Source organism: Pleurodeles waltl, chromosome 2_2 (genome assembly GCF_031143425.1).
Source record: "Pleurodeles waltl isolate 20211129_DDA chromosome 2_2, aPleWal1.hap1.20221129, whole genome shotgun sequence".
Classification (NCBI taxonomy): Eukaryota; Metazoa; Chordata; class Amphibia; order Caudata; family Salamandridae; genus Pleurodeles; species Pleurodeles waltl.
Window position 1 is genome coordinate 39,608,392 of NC_090439.1, and position 6,000 is coordinate 39,614,391.

A 6,000-nucleotide genomic window follows, 5' to 3' on the forward strand; every position below is an offset into this window, starting at 1 on the left:
ATGAATGGTCCGGTTTAGCAACCAGAAACAAGGGATTATTCATCGGCGAGACAAAGGGCTCAATTACACCCTGATACTCCAATTCTGTAAGAATTTTTCTAACCGATGCCCTAGCTTCAAATTTGATAGGATATTGCGGTTGTGGCTGAGGTTCGCCCCTTATCGGAATTACATGATAAGGTGATTGTCTGTCCCACCCCACGTTATTTCTATACAAGGCGGGAGCCTGTGCTAGAGCCCATGATTTACTATAGGACTCCGCGAGTTCTCGTGGAACAAGTGGTGAGAAGGAAGGTGTAATAACCTCCTCCCCAACTGGACAGTCGCGAACAAAGTCAGGTGGCCAATCTTGTTCGGCCAACAGAACATCATATCATTTTACCACATGGTCCCAAAAAATGGCGTTTATAATACGGTCAATGTTCCCTTCCAATCGCAGAGTTACTTCATATACTCTATCAGGATCAGAGACTCGCATATCCGCCGTTTCGACTTGTATGAAGTCATCAGTTGCTTTCACCTCCAGATGCTCTAGAAGACTCCGGCGAACTATTGTGACCTCTGCCGCGCTGTCTAACAGTGCTAACGCCCATGTCTTGTTGGTCAAGAGAACTCTCTTCTTGAGCGGCATGTCTAACTGAGACAGCTGCCACTTTCTTCTTTTTGAATTGCTGTTTCTGTTGCAGCGGTTTCTCTTCTTGTTTAATAGAAACCTCCGCTGAGAGTTGTGAATCCTGTCTCGGTTTCACGTACTCCGTCCTCCGCTCTGACCGCCCACCTCTCTCACTTCTCTTTTCCGAGGAGTCCTGAAAGGAACGAGATTGGCGTGTATCAGTATATTGATATCTATCAGGCGTGTTCAAAGTATCCCTATTCCTGAGATTATACTTATTCTGTGGGGTCTCCGGTTGCGGAGACTGCCCATCATCCTTCTTAGGTGTTTGCTGTTTCTTTTCCCAGCGCTTTTTCGAACCCTCAGGTTGTTGCTGTTTAGCATTATCTTTATTATTTTTACCCTGTAACTGGGGTTTTTGTGGTCTAGCCCCTAGGCTATCACGACCAATACTAGAATATGTTTCCGCTATTATTCTCGGAAGCTCCCGCTCCTGTTGAAGCAGCGGAACATCCCGAAGACGCATACGCACTGCTAGTGCTACTGCCTCTCCTTTGAGATTACTCAAAATAATAGAAGAAACTGTGGCAAAATTGCCCAGCAACTGCATGCCCAAATCCAAGGCAGGGGTAGCCCCATATTCATCCTGAATCTGTTTAAGTACGTCCGGTAAATTAGCTAATGTCGGTGTATTCGTGTGCCGTAGTGTAGAGCGCGGCAAACACCGTGCCCCAGGTATTACAAAGGTCCACCGGAGGAACCATCCCGTACGATAAACACATCGTCAAAATTCTATGTTTATCCTGAGGTCCCGTATGGGGAAATACTGCTTCCAGCGTATTAATTTTTTGCGCCAGCCAAAACGGAGTCTCCTCTCTTTTAGCCTGTACTTTACCCATAACTGAGTGTACAGTGGCCGGATTAAGACCCGGAACCACCGCCTGTGGGTGCGCTGGAGCAGCACGCGCTGCATTCGTGTTTAATGTCTGCATCACAAACTGAACTAATCGTCTATATGTAGCCGTTAATTCTGTATATAAACGACGAACTTCAACCACTGCCAATTGAGCAACCGCAGGATGTGGTGTATATGTAGCCAATAAAGGCCAGGTAGGACCATCATTACTCAGTGGACCTAACCTTACTTGTGCTATTGTGTGTGGGAGGGCGCCATCAAGCCAATTATGGTGTTCTTGATAAGATAGAGGTATTTCTAAATAAGCGTAAGCCCTGTATTGTCCAGGGACATTCGCAACTGTGTATTCGTGAAAAGTATTTGTTCCCCCATCCACTGCTTGAAAAACGACCCAAGAATAAAAAAGTTCTGTTCTATAGGCTGCATGGGCGCCCACCACAAAAGTGACTGGACCCCCCTGGACTGTCAGTCCATGTGTCAATAGATGTCCCATGAGCGGATGTCGCATATTAATTGCTATGTTCACTACATTAGGATTCGCCATTTTATTAAAAAACAGCTGCAGGTCAGAGAAGGCACACCAATATCGGGGTTTTTTCCTTTCAAAGTTCAAGCTTGAACAACCGACCACTAAGCAATAGGAAGCACCTATGCCGTGGTGGCGGAAACCCTCAGCCCCACGGACGTCTCCGTATACGGAACCGAGGAGTCAAAATATATATGAGACCAAGAGAGTCAGTCGGACCTAATCATTAGAGCCAGACCAAACGTTGGCGGCGCCATGTCGCGTGGGCTCTCATTATTCTAAATGAGACTACTGGATTTCTAGGTAGCAGGATCGATAACGGTGTGGAGGACTGAGTCTGACCCACGTGTAAAGAACTCTGTCACCCTAAATCCGGTTTTTGCTCCGGCTAACTAGCAGTGCCTCATTTCTCCCCTGTGGAAGGAATGATTTGGCAGCCGAGCGCATGACATCTTCGGAACTTCTCAGGGAAGTCGTGGTTACTCAGATCCAAACCAACTCTCTTATTTCCAATATGATCTCATATACAAATGACAAAGACAGTATAAGTTTTATATAATGTTTTAATAAAACTACTGTATTTTAGATATTAAGGCGTGAGCCGCAATAACCAGAACGATAAAACACAGTAGGATTGTAATAGTTACCAGGAGAGTAAAACATAAAAACAAAGCTATCATATTGTCAAACAGTTTCTACTCTCCCTCTGCTTGTTCTATCTAGAGCACAGCATTTTAAGCTTCTAGTTTGCCTATTAGAATCACTATGGGGATATCAGCCCTCATACCTGAGCAAAGACCTGTGATCTTGGTTCAGCATCTGCAACGAGGCAGTCAGCGTCAAGTTGTGGTTCCCTGGTCGGAATCTCCCTCTTACGTGTACTGGGACAAGGAAGTGATTTTATAACTAACATGTCAGCGTGATCACAAAATGTCCCTACGCAGGAATGCCGAGTCTAAACTCTTACCACGTCTATCGGCAATGTACCAGACTGTATCCTTGACTGAAGCACAGAGTAAATATGTTATGGAGAACTCCAGTGCTGAAGTAGGCAAAACAGTGTGATATGAATAAAAAACAACACAGTAGAACTGGCTATTTGAAAAATAACAGTACGAAGCCTAATAAAAAGCATGTAGAGCAAAGTGCACAGAGGCTCTAAGCTATTAGCAAATGAATAAAATAAATTCAGGGCAAAATGCACAAAGGCCTAAAGCCTGAAGCTAAAGCGCAATGAATACGTAAAACTAACCACACTACAATGCAACTACACAAACCACAGGTCAACTACTGCCAAAACCGCAAGGATCCACAGCAAAGGAAGCAAAAGCTTTGAACTAGAACAAAAAGAAGAAATGAACGATTATAATCACAAATACTTCGGCAGTTGACAAACACCCCGCTACCAAGAATTTACAAATTTCCCCCTGGTGCCTAAGTGGACTCTGCCCCCATTGGGGGCATATAGGCCTAAAACAAATAGGCCAATCTGCCTCCAAGGGGAGGGCAGAAATGGCCATCAGTAATATACTCCCTCTGGGGGCGACCCTTGCTAAAGGGGCTGCCCCTCCACACAAAACACATACACACAAGATCCCTGGCCCTAAGTGGATTCTGCCCATGGGCCTAAAAATTAGGCCAATATGCCCCCAAGGGGGACAGAAATTACCAACAGTTCTGTGCCCCCTTTGGGGGGCAACCCTCGCCAAAGGGGGCACCCAACACAAAAAAAAGGGGAACAATAGAGACATTTCCTGGTGTCTTTGTGGCTTCTGTCCCCCTCTTGGTGGGCAGATTGGCCTAAAAAATAAATAGGCCGATTTGCCCCCTTTGGGAAGTGACCAATGTCAAAGGGGGCGCACCCCAGCACAAAAAAAACAAAGGGGAACAAAATAAATTCCCTGATGTCTTGGTGGCTTCTGCCAACGCTCACACCACTGAATTGGCCAACACAAATGCCCCTCCTTGCAACCCCTGCCCAAGGGGTGCCCCCAAGACACAAAAAACACACACACAACACAATCCCTGGGGCCTAATGGGTTTCGATCCCCCCAGGGGCGAGATCGGCCAAAACTTGCCCGATCTAGCCCACAGGGGATCCAGCCCCCAGGGGAGAGACCCATGCCAAAGGGTTCGCTACCCAAAATGAACAGTAAACAATCCCTGGTGTATAGTGGGTAGATTCCTGTTCCACGATAATGGGCCTCGCCCGCGATGGTGGAGCAGGAATCCACTCAAAACAGGCACGGAGGAAAGGAAAAACTCTTTCCTTTCCCCCTGTGTTTGTTTTCCACCCCCAACCACCCCTCAGGAGAAGGACTCACCTTTGCTGCATCCTCTCTCCTAACGCACTGGATGCAAATGGCTTCCAGTGCATCCCCAGCAGCATTTGATGACGTTGGCGTGCTGTGAGCATGCTTATGTCATCAGATTCCTGAGTGGGGGGTCGGGGTGGAAGGGAAAGCGATTCCCCTTCCATCCCATACTGGGGGGTGTGGTAGGGAGGCCCATGGGGAGCGCTAGCACTCCCACCGCGGGCCCGGTGCAGGACGAGCTGGTCTCGTCCCCGGCACACGGGAATCGTGTGCAAGTACGAGACCAGCTCGTACCGTGCACTGTAACGGTTAAAGGGAGTAGGACAAAATGTAGGTGTGGCTGCCTAGCAAATCTGTGCAGGTATTCCCCAGTGCTCAATGTTTGTCCCTTTGTTAAAACATTTGTAAAGAATTCCAGTGAGCCCCATGTTCTTTTTGCCCATACCCCATGATGGGCGTTACCTACGTTGACAAATTCTACATCTAGCTAATCCTCTAAGCATAATGAGAAATAAAGTACATTTTTTACAACAACTTTAGAATATTTCCCCTGTTCTAGTTGCCATGGAAGACCTGCAATCAAAAGAGTTTGGTAAGATGGCTTCTCCCTTCATATCGCTGTCATTTAAATCTCTCTAGAGGATGAAATAAACAGTCCTCTTTTAGAGTCCTTAGGCTATCAACAAGTGAAAAAAAACCCTGATGGTTGGTCATTTATTCTTGCGTCTGAGTTGGTGTTAACATTATCTACCACTGGTCTTGCCAGCATGTTCTGCCTTTGCAATTGTTTCACAGTCAACCTGACCTAAATCTCCCACGTCAGGGTTTGTCAATTTTCTCCAAGACAGGAGCTGGTGATTTTACCTCAATAAGAATGTCTATAATTCTGCCCTTGAATCTCTACAAGTGGATTTGCTTGGGGTGATTAGCAGGGCTTTCTGAAACATCTCCTTTTTAGATAGTGTATGATCCCTTCCTGCAAATACAAGAAAAGTAGAGTGAAAGGGTTTTAGCCCTTGTGAACTGGTACCCTACCCAGGATTCCTTCATTAAACCTGGCTCCTTTTACGTCTTCCAAGTAAGGTGCATATGTTTTACTTGTCAGAGGAGATTCATCAGATATGTCTGAAATGGGGTTTGTTACTGAATCTAAATTTCTCTTCTCTGGTTCACCTTTTTTTTCTTTGGTTTTGTTACACCCTTGTGTGACCAGCAATTGGACAAATAATTCTTTTTTTCTGACTTAGCCAGGTTGTTATATTTTTTGGATTCCCTTACATATATCATATTTTTGTTAACCCTTCCTTCACATTTAGATCCAAAATCTTGTAGAACTGGTGATATATCCTTCTTATTTGAGCTCAAAGAGTTAATATTGTTTCATGAAAGCCATGACTGATAAGGTGTGCATGAGTTTCCTTGCCAAATAATTCAGTGCTCTACTTTTTCCACAATCACCTGTGACAATTTTCCAACCATCCACTATCATTTCAGCATTTCCTGTACCCTTGCCAATGTGTCTGATACTGGCCTGTAAACACAGTTGGGTTCTCTGCTGATACTAAGGGCCATTTTTTCTTCAAGTAAAACCAGACTCTTTCCTGCTTTTCTAATACCACTGTTTGTAGGG